Raw genomic sequence first — 17,994 nt, forward strand, 5'->3', positions numbered from 1 at the left:
CTGGTTATAGTTTTTATTTGTACTTTTAATGTGGAATGAACTACTATGCAGAAATGGATGGTCCTATTGTGATCCAGAACTTGAGGCTGAATGCACAGGCTTTTGATTTATATCTTGAGAACCATGGCCATGAGATGCTCTAGGAGATCTCCAAATTCAACACCAGTCTAGAAGAGAGAGAGTTACAAGTAGACAAAAGCTTAGAGTCAGGCATGGTAGACAATGGCATTCATCCCAGCATTCAGAAGACAGCGGCCTGAAGATCTCTGAGTTCAAGGTCAGTCGACAGAGCAAGTTCCAGGACCACCAAGCTTAGGCAGTGAGTGAAATCATTAAACATGAAGATTTGGTGATAATGTAATAGAACAAGGGGGCATTTTCCAGCCCCAGCAAGAAGCAGAACTTGGTAGCCTCAGCCACATGGCTCTGCTTTTACAGTCAAAAGTAGAGGGGTTTACTGGAACAATTGGTACTGCTTAGCAGGAGCTTAGAAATTAGCAGTGATTATGAAGAGACCAGCAGGGTAGACCCTTTAGCATCACTTACATATACTATCATATCATGTGCAAATAGCTATCCTTTGACTTCTTTCCCATTTGCATCCCCCTGATCCCCTTTATGTGTCCTATTGCTTATTGATTTGATGCTATCTATTGATTTGTTATTTATTGCTTTTATTTTTTTAATTTTATTCATTTTTTTTATTTTTTTATCATAACAGTTTATTGATAGCATGTAATGACCCAGTCCCTAAATATACAACATCAAGCAGGGAGTCCTGTCTTGAGATGGTTAATCAAGGGCACTCCATGGGTGGGCATCCCCTGGTGCAGCTGCCAGAAGATCATGGCACAATGATTCCTCTCCTGGGTCTTGCCAAGAGCGTGGTACAGCCTGTCCTGGAATTAAGCAACATCCCTGATGTGCTCTCTACAGTCAACTTTTGCAAAGTAGATCTTGGCTTCACTGAGGTTATGAATGGCAGCTTTCAGAGCTTCTGCTTTCATCACTGGGTCATAGGAAACTGCCGAAGCCACTTGGCAGTTGGACACTAAGAACATGGCACGACCTTTGTCCAGGATAGCCCCATCAGCTAGTCATGTGGAGAGGGGTTGAGGCCTATTCTGGGATTCCAAGGATGAGCTGGGCATAAGCCAAGTTGAGCACTATTTCAGAGGCCAAGTACTGTAATTGGTATTCTTTGGAGAGGGCCAGAGCTTCCAGGAGCACAGGCATGGATGGCAATTGTCAGGGACTAAGAGCTCCAGTACAGCTCTGTCACTGACATTAGGACCCTGATTACTATTTCTGTGTTCTTTAACTTCTGACAGTACGTCATCAACTTCTGCAGAAGCTTGTGTGCCTCTGTTATTTGGTTCTGAGCTTGCAGTATGACTGCTTTCCTGTATACACCTTCTATGTCATTAAGCGCTGTGATTCCTGTAATAAGCCAGATGGAATTTGCCATCATTCAGTGCTCTGTCAAACTGAACTTTTTGGTCACACAGCATCCATTTCTGGGCGTGCTGATTGTTGGGTGGAAATAGGTCTTTCAAGTGCTTTAATACATCACCAGCAGCCACGAAACGGCTCTGTTCTGCATGGAGCTCTGCAAGATGGTAGAGAGCAAAGGCAAAGGACTCAGTATTGTTCTGCTGCACGCCCTCATTCAGCGACTCCAGGCTGTTCATGCTCAGCAACATCTGGACTTGATGCAGTGTCCTGGTGCTGCGGCCGTGCAGCCTGCAGATGGCCATATTCTGTGCAATGCTGATATCGATAAGTTCCAAAAAGCTGTGTTTCCAGTGCAGGAGGTCAGAGTCCTTTAGGGCATCCATCAGTCTGTTGGCCATTTTCCCAGCAAAACCTCCGTGGTCAAGATGTTTTCAGCTCAACGCAGAGCCTCCTGCAGTATTTTGACTGTCTGATTCTCACTGGAGCTGAGGGCAAATGTAATGGGGAAGAGGATTATGGCCAGAGCCTGAGATATGCTGCTCTCAACCTGGCTGCCCTGCACTGCCTCTTTGGTCACTATCAACAGGCAGAGCTTGCCCTGCAGGAGGCAATTAGGATTGCCCAGGAGTCCAAGGATCACATGTGTCTGCAGCACTGTTTGAGCTGGCTTTATGTGCTGGGGCAGAAGAGACCACATAGCTATGTTCTATTGGATCACTCTGTGAAGAAAGCAGTACATTTTGGATTATTTATTGCTTTTATTATGTTTAGGGATGTACCATGTATCCTTCTATTCTGGAGGACTTTTAACAAGAAGTTGTGTAGGGTTTTTCAGCATCCAATAGTTGATAATTATTTTATTTTATTTATTTATTTTTTCTATTTTGGTGGATTGAGTTGGTGGGCATTCTTATCGATCAACACTGAAATGAAGCCTACGTGAACATCTTAGATAGTGTCTTTGATGTGTTCTTGGATTCTGTGTGTGATATTTGAATGTTCATGATGGAACTTCTTCTCTGATTCCCTTTCCATGTTGTGTTTGTGTGATTTAGTTACAAGGTTGCTTGTGGCCTCAGAGAAGGAGTTTGGCCATGATCATTCTGTTTCTATTTAGTTGAGTATTTAGAGGACTATTGGTATTAGGTCTTCATTAAAAGTTTTGGAGAATTCTGCACTAAAACCATGTGATCCTGGCTTTTTTTGGGGGGGCAGGGAGTTAATGTCTTTTGATGACTCTTTCTTTTCTTTTAGGGAATATAGAATCATTTAGTTACTTTACTAGATCTAGATTAAACTTTGGTAATTGGTATCTATTTAGAATATTAACAATTTCATATTGATTATTTTCAGTATTTTAGAGTACAGGCTTTTGAAGCCAGACCTAATGATTTTTCGAAGTTCCTCAGTGTTCACTGTTATGTCCCTCTTTTCATTTCTGATTTTGGTAATTTGGGCATTGTCTCTCTGCCTTTTCTTTCATTTGGGTAAGGGGTTGTCTGTCTTGTTGATTTTCTCAAAGAGCCAGCTCTTGGATTCCTTGAATCTTTTAATTATCCTCTTTGTTTCTCATTGATTGTTTTTCTGTTTTATTTCCTGCCATCCAATTCTACCAATCTCTCAATGGGATTAGGCTTTGCCTCTCCTTGGGAACTGAAGCATGTGATGCACATGACTGCCTCATTAAAACCCTGCATAGCCAGGTTTAAGGGTGTATTGATTTAGCCTACTCTGTCAGTGTTACCTGCACGGTGCCATGAGACATTAACCAAGGTCAGTATACACCTCCACTATATTTTTCACTTTTGTCTTTCCAGTCATATTGGAAAAAATTATAATGGGTTCATGAATGCACTCACACACACACAAACACACACACACACACACACACACAGAGAGAGAGAGACAGAGACAGAGACAGAGACAGAGAGACAGAGAGAGAGGCAGAGAGAGACAGAGACAGAGAGACAGAGTGACAGACAGATAGAAAGAATTTGTGTAGATATGTTACTTCTATTACTTTGTTCCCTAAGAAGGAACTCGTTTCTAGTTTTGGTACCAAGGATGAATGCCAGTTGATGCATCTCATCAGCTGATCATCTCAACCAAAACATTTCATGAGATTTATCTGTATTTATGTTCTATGTGGTTTGTGTTTGTGTGTATGTGTGTGTGTGTGTGTGTAATTTATTGACATTGTGCACATTCTTTGCAACCTTAGAATAATGTGTAAATTAACAAAAAGACTGTACAAATGGAATCCCTTGAGGAAGCTGGGGGGGTGGGTAGCCTGAGGTTAGAGTGACTTGCAGCTTCTCTGGAATCTTTCTTTTCATTGTAGGTTACAACTCAAATGCAATAGTGCTCGTTATTTTATTTTTCTTCTGCTATAGCCCCGAAACTAGGGATGAACCTACTACATTGTGAATGCTGGCAAATACTCTACCACTGAATTACATCCCAGGGCTGGAACCCAACTCATCTTCTGCAACAATTAGAGGGCATGCTGGATGAAGACACTCAACCTACAATGTGGCCATCTCATGACTGGTTCATGAGAATGGTTTACAAAATGCTTTCAAGACTGGGAATGTTTAGCTATCTAGGGAGAAAATAAGGAGACTCAGTCCACACTGTACATTAAGGACCATTTAGTCTGTTAAAGGCTGACATGGATTATTGACTCATGTCACATGTGAAAGTTAAAAAAAAAAAAAAACCAGGTTAATGTATGCATCTGGTAGGATTTACCAAACACACCACTATGCATGAGTGGACTTAGAAAGACCCAGGCCCCTCAGGGTTCTAAGGTATTCAAGGAGTCCCCACAAATACAATAGTAACATGCTAGTGTAGTCTAAATTTTCTCCTAGTCCCACCTCAGTTCTAGTGTACTGCTGACTGGGGCACTGGGCTATGCACAGACAGGCTGGTCTCCAGTTGAGCTGTGGTCTGGACCCCAGAAGGGTGATAATTTACCTTCATGACATGGTAGGCATACCCTCATGCTCCTGGAACTCTGGCTCCTGCCTAAGTTACAGGCCCCCACAGGACCCACATGGGAAGCATGGCTAGAAGTAGGCAATTTTCCAAGCTTCTGACCTTCAGTCTAAATTCCTCCCCAGTTACCTAGCAACAGTAAAGAATGAATATAAGGGTGGCTGCTTGGTTCCACCTCACTCTCTTACTTGTCTCTCTCTTACTTCTTACCCTCACCCTCTCTCCTGTCTTCTCCTCTCCTCTCTCCTCTCATCTCACTCTCTCCCTCTTACTCTCTCTTTCTCTCTAGCTTTCCTCTCTCTCATTCCCCCTCCTCTATTCCCCTTCTCTCTTTCCCCTGCCTTTCTATAATAAAGCTCTAAAACCACAGATTGTCTCTGTTCATCAGGGCTGTGCTCACTCTCGCCAGAATGGGAACCTCTCTTTCCTCATCCCTCTCTCCCATTACAGCAGGGCCTTAGAGAGTAGCCCTGGGGCTCCCAGGTTGGGCTCCCCATTGTCTACTCAATGAAGAGTGAGTCAGAGGCTTGGATGCCCACCCGGGGCTGAGTGGAAAGAGTCTGGCAGCCCTCCCATGTCCACCTGACCAGAGCATAGGTGGGATTCTGGTTGGGCTTTGGGTCTTTCCTCTCTCTCTTCACCAGGGCCCCCTTTTAGTTTCCACACTGCTGATGAACTTCTCTGTCAGTTCATAAATATCAGAAGACCTAATGTAGAGAGTAACCAAAGCCTCTATCCTGATACTCTGCTGAGATTTTAAATGTTCTGTGTGTCAATACTATTTGGTGAATACTTCCTCCACACTATAATGCTCTGACTAATCTCCAGTCTCAATTAATTATTTCTATTCCATTAATTGGACAGCAGTCATCTGGAAGCAGCCCTTTCTCAATATACTCCCAGATCTGCTATGGGAAAAGGTCAGCTGCAACTGTGTCTCCTAGGTTCCCACTTGCATGTGCATGCTCTCCACCAGAAACATGTGGCCACAGCTGCAGGCTCCATTCACTGTGGCTGCTCTTGAGTTTCCTCCCCACATTGCTCATGTTAAGATACTTTTGTTCTAACTAAGAGGGTTTCATCAGCCCAACGCAGCCTACAGTAGGCCAGAATCAATTCTGAATTTTAAAGATATGCCTAATCTACATGGTCATCCTAGATTAGAGGTGAAAGATCTGCTCTAAAATTGAAAATCAGGGATACTGGGGTATGATCCTGAGCACACAGCCAGCAGTGGTAACACCAGAGCCCTGCATACACGCCAGGCAGCCTAGGAGAATGAGCATGCACAGCTCAAGCACCTGCACCTACACATCTCCTGAGATTTCTCCACTTACTTGGAGGTGGTCCAGTCCACCTGATCCAGCACAGGCACTAGAAGGACAAAGGGCACCAGCAGAAGGTGTGGGGAATCTACTGCTCTCTCAACACACCCACATGGGGCCTAACAGTCATCTAAACAGGGGTTATTATTCATTCTTCTGTCCTCTGAGTTTACTACACTCATGAAGGGCTGCAGACATACAGTAGGAAAAACAACCATTCACGTAATCAACAATATCTCTAAACAGCCCAAAAACAAAACAAACAAATAAACAAACAAACAATAAAACCACAGCAAATGTATGTTCAAGAACAACATCATCTACCAAAAGATATTTCAAAGCCTGACAAGGAAAGCCATTATCTCTTTGGTGTGGTTGTCACTGATGCTGTAGTGCAAGCAAAACCGAGGCACATGGCTCTGGCCTTCCTGATTAATTTCCTATTCCTTTGGGAATGTTTTTATTTCCTCGGCAGCATTAGAGCAATGACTGTATATTAATCAATATCTGGTCCACAGTGTCAGTCATGAATGTGTGTTATAGAGTGCTATAATTTAGGTGTAGGAGACTACATAGCAGCATGGATACAGTGTGGAACAGATTGCAGCATAAAGTGTATTTCCATGGAGTAAGCCACATATATCCACAAGAGACCATCTTCTTGTATACCCCTTGGTGACACTGACTTCATTCTGTAGCCCAGGCTGCCTGACACTTACATAGATCCATCTCTGGTTGTGGGTTTTAGGTTTACAGGAGGGGAGAGGAAACCTGAATAAGGAAGATGGACTTAAGAGTCAAGAGTTGTAAATCAATTTTTATTTATAAGAAATAAAATGTTTAATAAACAGGCTTTAAAAGTACAATTACTAAAAAGAGATAAAAGAAAAATCTAACCATGAAAATAAAACAAGAACATATAATTCCTCAAAACCTAAAAAAAGGATAAAACAATAAAGAACAAAACTTTAACCAAAATGAACAGAAAATGATTCTACATCAGCACCCTTTCACTGCATATTAAGAAGTACAGACCTACAGCCTGTATCTCCACTTGGACTGCTGTTGGCCAGGCAGTCACCTCAGATGTCTCTCAAAGGGTGTTGCCAGAACAGGAAAGGGTATAACACCCTGAATCAGCTGGCTCACTGGCTTTCTCCTATTCACACTGCATAAATGTACTGAATGTAATAAGATTCATCCAAGGTAGATTGGGGATGTTGGGGATGGAGTTCAGCAGGGGGCTCCTGAGGTGGAAATTCATTCTGCAGGAGGCTCTCTTCCTGGGATGTGCACATTTCAGCTCTTGCTGGAGTCTCTGAGTCCTAGGAGAGGAAGGCAGTTCTTAAGACACAAGCTTGGTGGAGACCTAAATATCAGCTCTCAGACTGCTGTCTCCCACCACCTCAAAAGGACAGTTAACACTGATCTATTAACTGAAACCATTGCTGTTATATACATGCAGGGCAAAATGTCAAACAACACTCAAAAACACATGAACTGGCAAGCTGTCACTCAGACTTCTATGCTTGCAAACCAAGAATTGGGCAACAGGAAGAGACCTCATTGGATTGCAAGAAGAAAGGAGAAGCCCACATGCCCCCCAGATTAATGACCATGAGAAGCATTCATTTGATATTTGCATTTCGATTTTAACCCTGGAAGGTTCTTCCCACTTCAAGTCACATGGCCCTTGCATGACCTCTGTCCCAGGACATAGATGCTGCTCAAAACTCTACATATCATCCCACTTCTCATGAACACATGCAGAAATGTGGTATGTTATTCATCTGTCACCTTTTCTAGACTTCATATTAAAGCAGTGCAGCAAGGTACACTTGCCAATGATTTAGTTTCTCACAAGAGGCTAACTTCCCAGAATATGTGTGTATAAAAAGAGCAGTGAACAACTACATTCCATGAGGTGGGTGGCTGGTTGGGAGTGTGGGTTAGAAAAGCAGTAGGGGAAAGCAAAGATTAATCCAATGGGGCAAATGGTGTCAGACAGCATTAGCCTGACTGAGCTGTTTGTCCCTACCTGAAGTTGTTGGGTCTCATGGTTGCTGGTCTGCTCCTGTTCGTCCATTCAGGTTCAAGTCAACCAAATATTTCTCAATGAGAGCCCAATCAATCTGTACTTCCTTGCTCTCCCTCTTCAGTGGGACAGACATCTTTGTAAGATTCTTCTTTTCCATCATGATCTGGCTCTGTATGTTCCTGGAAACACCCTCTGCATAGTAAGATCCTGCAGCCTCCTCCTCTCATTCTTAGGTATAGGCCCATTAACCCCACCAGGATCCTGGTTCCCATGAAGACCTAATACAATCCATCTCAATAAATCCATGACAGCTGTACAAACAGCAAACAGCCATTTCAGGGAAGAAGAAATCATTGCTACAGCCTGAACACCAATGAGGGTCCATGTCTCTCCAAAAGAAAGTGGGATCTCCATCTATCTTTGACTGCCCAATGCACTAGGGCAACATCAATTAGTAGGGTGCAAATAGCATCAGAGTAGATCAGCAGAATCAAAGGGAGGGCATTCTATCCTTGTGTTACGTCACACTCAGCTCTCTAAAACACTGCCTGAGAACCAGGCTCTCAGTACTGCATAATGACTATGCACAATCACTCTTCTACTGAGAGGCTTCTAAGGATGCTGGGACAATGCTGGGAGGGGTAAGAGTCTCTAACGGATTTATGAAAACTGAGTCTATTATCCCAAGGCACACTGATGACTAAAAGCAGAAGGGATAGAAGCAGAACTGCAGATTCTCCAGTCCATAACCCAAGGAAGGCAGAAATTGCCATTCCACTGTTGATTGGCTTGCTAAATGGTACTTACATAAAGTAGAATTTCCACTTAATGAGCTCCTGGATGTTCTGTTGGGCCTCAAATATCCCCTTCTCTAACTTGTACTGAGAGGACAGGATCTGGTTCTTCTCTGATATCAGTTGTTCATAGAATGGATTTATCTTCTCCAAGGGCTTGGTCCTAGGAAGAAAGAATTCCATGAACATGGGCTTTTAGGAACACATTTCTCAGGCTGAATGCTGGACTACCCCAGCCTTGGAAAGCACATTCCGGATTCTATATACTGGGATGATCTTCAGCTTTGAAAATTTGTTATCCTGGTCCAGGACAGCAGAAGCTAAGCATCAAGATTGAGGGTTCCATGGCTCCCTGTGTTCACTCAGTAGGGTTGGATGTTTCAGTCTAACCAGCTATGTTCTCAAGATCCTAGGCCACAGGTTTTTGCCCATCAGAAACCTGTGATTACATTTTTTCTGTTTTCACACCTGGGGTGGTAAATCCTGAATAACTTATAACATAGAAATAGACCTTAAACATAACCCTGGAGATGTGATCAGATATCACCACAGCTTTATAATACGCCCAAGAGATACAAGTGTGTGAACAACTGCGACCACATAGTCAAAGAAGAGTGTTGAATAAAGTAGGAGCTCTGAGACTTCAGCACTAACATCACCTTGAAATTCTTATGAAGATAAATCCTCAAGTCAAAACACAGATCCCATAGCTTCCCAAGGTTTGAGGGAAAATTAAACATACAAAACTCATGCACATGTAGGTACATGTGCACACACACAGACGCACACACTTGAACATACACACACACACACACACACACACACACATATATGGAGGAGAAAAGGAAACAGTCAGAGAATGAGAGACAGAGACAGAAACAAGGAGCACAATGAGATGCAAAAGAAATGTATGCAGCATTACTGTCTCTCAGTATAAGGCACACAGACAAAGAGGAACAGGAATGAACCTCAGGCCTTCTAGACAAGCACTGAGAAGGAAAATGTGGGACCAGGCCCCTCTAGATACTACGAGGAGCTTCTAAGCACTCAGTCATCTGCAAGGCAAGTATAAACACTCACCATAAACTCACATCACCTAGAACCTCACAAAGCCACATCTTGTCAAGTGCTTTCCAAATGCATGCTGGGAACTCACTGTCCACCCCTTCTATCCCTGAATTCTTCATTCAGAATACAAGACCTTCTTTTCCACTGGAGGAAGCAGAAGAGTCCATTTCTCATCTCCCTCCTGACCAAGCTTCAGGTTCTGCCTCTCCACTATGAAGCATGCATGGACATGAGGTTGGGCATAGGGATGATCTGGTGGTACAGCTTCATAGAACCCACCTCCTTTAAAGGATAAGCTGAGGCTGACATTGAAGACCCCAGACTGACACCACAGGGTTTGGAACAATGCATACCTCTTGTAGTTGGATCTCTTTTTGAAAGCGTTCAGGTGATCACTCTGCTCATTTCTCTTCTGGATAAGGAGCTGCAGCTCTGTGGTCAGCCTCTCCTTTTCCTTTTTGAACTCATTCTTGCTTAGGTCAGGTGCAGTGGATGATGTGTGTCTTCGAGCCCCTTTAGGTAGAAGAATACAAAAATACTTTCATGTGAGAATTCAAAGAGTGTAGGCAGACCACCAAGAGAGAGACCATGCCTGGAAACTAGTGACACCAGAAAGCCTTTGGTCTGGGCTTGAGAGGCCTCCACAGTGGGTCTCAGTTCTACCAGTATTCTAGAGAGACCAGGAGATGTAAACAGACAGGTGTTTCCTCTATCTCCCTAAACATGTTTATTATTACCAGAGAGATGGCTTACTCAGGATGATTATCAGCTGAACAGAGTGCAGTTTGGCTTCAGAGCCATTATTCCTGTGGTTTCACAAGTCAGATGGTAAAATCACTATTCTCAAGTACTTTAGTGCTTGGAGATGCTCAGATCTCCTACCCAGTTATGCTAGGCCCTTGACTTGGGCTTCAAAAGTCATGCAGTGGGACAACATGGTCAAAATGCTATCAATTGCCCCTACTAAAACACCAAACACCCAAGAAGTAGCAATAGGATCCCTTCTCTGTCTGGGTGTATCCACTCTGACAGGTCTGTGGTTACAGTATAGAAATGCCAGCCTCTCACAACCCGTAATAAAGAAAGGTAAAGTGGGAACTGTCATGGACAGGATCTCAGAGTAATTCTGAGAACATGAAGTCATGTCCTGGAACACAATTCTCTCTATCATACTACTCCAAAATAGCCACTGAAGGTAAAGAACCCTGAGAGTGAAATAGAGTCATGCCCTTCCCTAAAAGGGCATAGGTTAGACACTCTGTGACTCCTGATGGTCTCATAGCGTCCCCATGTAACACCCACAATCCTCAGTGAATGTAAATACTTCTTAGCATAACAGTTTTGGCCTTGCCAACTCCTGCTTAGGGGATGGAGAAAGTAATGTTCTGAAATCCTTGATGCTCAAGAATTTTGATAATTATTGAATTCTTTTGCTACCCAGAGACTCCAGTTCCTGTGCCCCATTAGTAGAAAGGCCATCTCAGGCCACCCCTTCCAGAGAGCTCAACTTCCACTTCCCAGGACTTACGCCACATTCTCCAAGTCCACCTCCTTCGTCCTTCATTACTCTCAGATGGAAGGCCAGCATCCTCCCTCCTCCCTCTGGCCTCTCTCCGATCCACACTGGATCTCCCAAAAAGATGGCAGAGTTGAGAAAACATGTTCACCAACTTAGTGGCTATACACTGAGTGAGAATCCTAAGTGAGATTGTTGCTACAACACTGGTGACATCACAGGAGATGCCAAGAACTCTCCAGGAGACAATAGATTTTTCCAAGAAGGGATTGCTGATGTCATGGACTATAGCCTTTGCCTCCCTGCTAATATTCTCCCTGTACTGACAGGAAGCTGAGGTGTATACCTGCCAGTATAGCTACAGCCATTTTGTTATCTGTCCACCCCCTATTTCAGATTGTTGCTGTAATAAGCCTGCCAATCACTGACATAGAAAAATAACTTGACTCAGAGGAAGGTCCTGGTGATCACATCCTGCTATGTTCTGAATGACATTTGTTAATCTTACAATGTTCCACAAACAGATACCCATTTCCTGGGACACAGCCATTGAACACATCCTCCTTCCAAAGCCAGGGTTTGTCCAGTCTTGATTGGCATTGCCTAAGTAATTCCTATGTAACTAACTGAGTGTTTCCCTTCCAAACTTTTCACAGAAATGTCTCATCCTGCCTTACAATGTCTTCAATCATCAAATGAGACATTAAAAACTACTGAGAAATCACACCAGTTTGAATATGCTAAGGTCTTGGGTGCTGAGCCATGGCTCCAGACATCACTCTTTGTTAACTTATAAAGAAAAACAAACAAACAAAAAAACAACACAAAACCACAGAAAGCACATGTGAAGTGATCAATTCTGATCAGGCCATTTTAGTTATAACAGTGCATAGTGACTCTGAATTGAATAGGTCCTATATAGAGCTTTGTGGAACATTGTTTAACTGAGTTCAGTGTTTCTGTGGTTTGTTGGGTGAACCCTGGACAGGAACCCTTCCTTTCAGCAGCACATAGGACAATGAGCCATGGTCAGGAATGGTGACATCTTGCAGTAAATTATGTTACAAGAGGGATGAGGGATTTATCCCTTGTGATAAGGATCAGTTGTCTCCTTGGTGCTTTTTAGGTCCCTGTTGGCCATGTGCAACAGGTTCAAAAGCCCAATTCCGATGTCCTTGGGATCCTGGTATGCCCATGATGATGCACTCAGACATGCCTAGAAACAACCAGAGCACTGTCAGAGAGCTTGATAATATAAGGGAGAAAACATTGCTGAATTCTGATGCAGGATATTTGATCCCATTGTAAACGCCAAGATTCTGCTATTTTCTGGAAAAAAAAAAAAAAACAGAAACAAAAACAAAAACAAAAAGAAACTAACCAAAACCCTTTTTATGGTGTAGCTCATCCCTAGCACAGACTTTTAACCCAAGAGCTTTCTGTTTGCTGAAAGTTCTTGTCTGGCTCAGGTGTAGCACACACTTTTCTTGGAAGACAAAATAAAGTCAACTCCAGGTCAAGAGGCAGAAGAATTAACCAGTTGAAAGGGAATGAAAATAACTAAACCAAAGGAAGGTCTTTAAGTTCAAGGATATTTAAGACAGTGTGGAGAGGGATAAAGAATGTGTTCCTTCTGGGAGGTCAGCAGAGTAGGAAGGTCAGCTGGGTGCTTTTCCTGACTCTCTGAGCTGGCTCCTGAGTCTTCATTCTTAAAAAGAAATGCCTGGAATATGTGTGTTTTTTAAAAATTATATATTAATTATTCCATTCGATTACATCTCATACCCCTCCACCAAACCCTGAAACAATATCTGCCCTCTCCTCCTCCCCTTTGCCTGGATGAGGGTGCTCCTTCCCACACCCACCCTTTCCTTCCCTAATGCTTTAACAACCCTCTACACTAGGGCTTCAAAACTCTCCAGGACCAAGGGCCTCCCCTCCCATTGCTTTCAGCAAGGCCATCCTCTGTTACAATGTATCTGAAGCTGTAGCTCCCTCCTTATAAACTCCTGGGTTTGTGGTCTAGTCTCCAGGAGCACTGGGTGGTCCTGCCAGCAGATGTTGTTCTTCTAATAGAGTTGTAAACCCCCTCTGCACTTCCAGCTTTTATCCAAGGTCCCACAAGGAGTTCTGTGAGCTCAGTCTAATGGTTGCTTCTAACTGTCAGTTGCTGGCTGGAACTCCCAAAGAACTGTCACTTGAGATTCCTGTCTGCAAGTGCCTCTTGACCACAAGAACAGTATCTGGTTTGGTTTCTGCAGACAGGATGGATCCCCAGGTAGGGCAGTCCCTGGATGGCTCTTCCTTCAGCCTCTGCCCCATTTCTTGTCCCTGTTCTTCATTTGCTCAGAAACATTTCTGGGTTAAAAACTTTGAGATGGGTGGGTGACACCAACCCTTGGCAGAGGGCAATATCGGGGTCGGGGTGGGCAGAGGCACACCTATCCTCTGGAGGTGGTCTCTACAGGTTTTATCTTCCTCTTCTCTGTGCATTTCTGCTAAGGTCATCCCCTTTGTGTCTTGGGAGCCTCACAATTCCCTGATGTCTGAGACCCACAAAGGCTATCCTCTGTTCCTCACCTCCCAACCCCTACATATTTTTGTTCAATTTCCTGACCCTTTTTTTTCCATACTCTTTTTTTCCATACTCTTTTTTTTTCCTGGCCCTTTGTATTTTTCTCTCCTCCCTTTCAGTACCTTATACTTGCCCCCACCCCTTATTTCCTTCCCTTCCTCTCTCTCCTTGGTCCCATTCTAATTCCATGTCATATGATTATCCTGTTCTTCCCTTAATGCAGGACTGAAGCATCCATACTCTGGTCTTCTTTCTAAGCACTATATGTTCTGTGGGTTGTAACATGGGCATTGTGATTGTTGGGTTAATATCCACTTATCAGTGAATACATGCATGTGTGTTCTTTTATGTCCGGTTTACCTTACTCAGGATGATATTTTCTAGTTTCCTTCCAATTGCCTTCGAATTGTATGAAGTCATTGTTTTTAATAGCTGACTAGTACTCCATTCTGTGAATGTACCACATTTTTTGTATCCATTCTTCTGTTGAGGGACATCTGGATTGTTTCCAGCTTCTAGCTATTATACATAAGACTGCTACAAACATACCGGAGCTCGAGCCCTTTTTATATGTTGGAATAATTTTTGGGTTTATGCTGAGGAGAGATATTTCTGGGTGTTTAGGTAAAACTATTTCCAATTTTCTTCAGAACCACCAGATTGATTTCCAAAATGGTCTTACCAGCTTGCAGTCCCACCAGCAGTGGAGGAGTGTTTCTCTTTCTCCACAGCCTGTCCAGCATCTGCTGTCACCTTCATTTTTAATCATAGCCATTCTGACTTGTTTGAGGTGGAATCTCAAGGTTATTTTGATTTATATTTTCCTAATGACTAAGGATGTTGAACATTTCTTTAAGTGTTTTTCAGCCATTTGTGATTCCTCCGTTGAGAATCCTCTGGCTCTGTATTCCACTTTTTAATAGGGTTATTTAGTTCTCTGGAGTCTAACTTCTTGAGTTCTTTGTATATTTTAGATATGAGACCTCTATCTGATGTAGAGTTGGTAAAGATCTTTTTGCAATCTGTAAATTCCCATTTTGTCCTATTGACAATGCCCTTTGCTTTCCAGAAACTTTTTAGTTTTATGAGGTCCCATTCTTTGATAGTTGATCTTAAAACATAAACCATTGTTTTTCCATTCAGGAAGTTTCCCCTGTGCTCAAGTATTCCAGGGTCTTTCCCACTTTCTCTTTTATTAGATTCAACATATCTGGTTTTATGTGGAGATACTTGATCCACTTGGACTTGAGCTTTGTACAAGGAGATAAGAATGGATCAATCTGCATACTTCTTCATGCTGACTGCCAATTGAACTAGGATCATATGTTGAAAATGCTGTCTATTTTCCACTGGCTGGATTTAGCTCTTTTTTAAAAGATCAAGTGACCATAGGTGTGTGGGTTCATCTCCAGGTCATCCGTTCTGTTCCAATTCTGTACCTGCCTGTCTCTGTACCAATGCCATGCAGTTTTATTACTATCACTCTGTAATACAGCTTAAAGTCAGGGATGGTGGGATTCCCCCAGAATTTCATTTATTGTTAAGAATATCTTTCGCAAGTGAAAGATCTGTATGACTAGAACTTCATATCCCTTAAGAAAGAAATTGATGAAAAACTCAGAAGATGGAAAAATATCCCAAGCTCATGGGTCAGTGTAATTAACAGTAAAAATGGTCATCTTACTAAAAGCAGTCTACAGATTCAATGCAATCCCCATCAAAATTCCAACTCAACTCTTCATAGTGTTAGAAAGAGCAATTTGCAAATTCATGTTAAATAACAAAAAAACCAAGAAAATATTCAAAATATTTTGATTAGAATCACACCAAATTTTTTTATATTAACTATGACTATTGTGAGAGTAATATTCAATGGAATGATTGTCCTTGGAATTTTTAGAGGAAATCCACATGGCTCATTGACAGCCATCCAAAGAATTGACATATCACTTTTGTTTCATTTGTCTTTACCTCTCTTCTTCCTGAACTTTAACTGAGTTAAAAGCACAAGACAATCAATGCAAATGAAAGAATTGTCCATTTCATGTTGATGATAAATTGAATCGTGGAAAATGTATGCATCCTCTTGTGGTTTTCCCCAGAGTAAAGAAGATTAAATTATTTCTGTCAGGATGGCTATATTAGTTTAATGGACCTATTAGGAAAGGAGCATCAATAACTTCTTTGTTATCAATACATTGACTCCTTTTCACTAAGACCTTTAGATTCTCAAGCTACTCAGATCTCCAAGCAGCCTTCTGGTAGATACATTCAAATAATGTTAAAATTATACTTTGAAACCACTTTTGAAAAAAAAAATCCTTTCATCAAGAAACCTGTAAATTTGAATCTAGAAAAAAATCTATCAATGTTTTTGTTATCTATCATTTTTCCATCTACCTATCTATTTATCATCTTCTTTTTTATTGTTGTTCACTGATACAGCATCTACTTTTAGACACACTTGTTTTATTACAGAAAGTACTACATTATATATAGTCAAATCTATTTACTATTTCATTTCTGAGGTTGTTTTAGATCTTGGCAATTGGGTAAAATGACACAGTGAGGATGGTGAGTAAACATTAAGAGGACATGCCAATTTCAAGTTTTTTGGTATGTATTTGATGGTTGGAGGGCTGGCCTTTATGTAAATTTTAATTTTGTTTTCTTAAGTACATTTTTAGTGTTTGAACCTTTTCTTGAAATTTTATTACCAGCTCGTGTGAATTTCATCTTGATAGTGTATTGCAGCAGAATTTATCTAAAACATGAAGTCATTATTTTGAAGTCAAGTTTTTCAAGATATATAGGTAAGGTTTATAAACAACTAAGAAAAAATTAATTTCATAACATTGCCTTGAAATATCTATGTAGTCTTATCAGAAAGCAGTTGATGGCAAATATTTCTTCTGTCACATGAGGTATGCATACACATGTCAGTCTTACATCTTCTTGGTTATGGCTATTTTAACAAGTGCGGGATTAGAGTTCATTGGGGTAATTACTTATGTTTATCAAGACACTGTATAATCTTCCATGGGTTTTCTGTATGTTTGTATGTTTTCTTTAGGAGGTGTGATGCCAATCCTTTATACACAGATGCAGGCTTTATTATTAAAAAATAAATATACATGTTTGAATTAATGGTCAAATTTGAAGGTCTTGTGCTCTCTTGTGTACATCTTACTCTGCATAAAACTCAGATACAAAACACCTTTTTTCCTTTATCAGTTCATATTTTTTCAATAGCTTGGGCATTTCATTGTGGAAGAGGGGTTAGAGCAATTCTAGCAGATTTTGCCTCCTTAAACTATTAGAAAAGTTACACCAGTAAGTCTCAACAGCATGGCTGCCTAAGCATAATCTGAACAAGGACAACCAACAGATGTACTGCTGTCAAAGAAAGAAGACTCAGGAGGCCTCAACCCTAGAGCAAGAATTTGTGCCAACTAAGGGATGTTGAAAGTCAGAGAATGGCCTTTCAAGGGAATCGAACACCAACTGGTTATTTAATGCCACAAAAAACACATATAAAAAGTAACATCAATTACTAGAGACTGATCAAGCTGTATTTATGTATTAAAGAATACCACCGTTACCCCACACTAAGACCAATAACAATTAACACAAAAAGAGCCCATGAATTTGAAAAATAATAGATGTGAAGATGAAGTTTATGGAGGAAAGGGAAGGGGAGATATGATATACAATTACTTTATCATTTCAGGATCATAAAAACTATATACAGTAAAAAATGAATGAAGGGATTAATTTGGCTAGAAATTCAAAGGTGCAGTCCATCACCAAGGCACAGAGGTTATGGACTCACAATTCTCAGGCAATTGGTCACTCATGAAACTGTGATTAGGAAGTAGTGACACGGAAATGATTTATTGTGTTTTGCTATCTTACTTCTCTTTTTTTCAGTGTGGGATCCTATCTGATAAAGTCATTTCTCCCACAGTGAGAGGAGGTTAGTTTATCTTTTTTTTTTTTTTTTTTTTTTTTTTTAGTTTTCTCTAATGTATTTTATTTTATTTTTATTAGATATTTTCTTCATTTACATTTCAGATGCTATCCTGAAATTCCCCTATACCCTATACCTGCCCTATACCCTCCCCCTGCCCTGCTCTCCTACCCACCCACTCCCACTTCTTGGCCCTGGCATTCCCCTGTACTGGGACATATACTGGGGTATATAAAGTTTGCAAGACGAAGGG

The 17,994-nt window shown here is 41.5% G+C and overlaps 1 long non-coding RNA gene and 2 pseudogenes across 1 annotated transcript; 1 reads left to right on the plus strand and 2 right to left on the minus strand.

Annotated features, from left to right (window-relative positions):
- Positions 1-764: 764 nt before the first annotated feature.
- On the minus strand, positions 765-2,152 carry LOC110287631 (anaphase-promoting complex subunit 5 pseudogene; annotated as a pseudogene).
- A 4,704-nt stretch (positions 2,153-6,856) lies between these two features.
- Positions 6,857-11,542, minus strand: LOC147004942 (uncharacterized; annotated as a pseudogene).
- Positions 11,543-13,427: 1,885 nt separating this feature from the next.
- LOC147004943 (uncharacterized) lies at positions 13,428-17,905 on the plus strand. Its single transcript, XR_015046817.1, has 5 exons — positions 13,428-13,474; positions 16,310-16,387; positions 16,492-16,584; positions 17,702-17,747; positions 17,846-17,905. It is a non-coding gene; the product is annotated as an uncharacterized LOC147004943 (long non-coding RNA).
- Positions 17,906-17,994: the final 89 nt, after the last annotated feature.

The sequence above is a fragment of the Mus caroli genome, unplaced genomic scaffold (assembly GCF_978045245.1).
Source record: "Mus caroli unplaced genomic scaffold, Mus_caroli_1 scaffold_4, whole genome shotgun sequence".
Taxonomy (NCBI): Eukaryota; Metazoa; Chordata; class Mammalia; order Rodentia; family Muridae; genus Mus; species Mus caroli.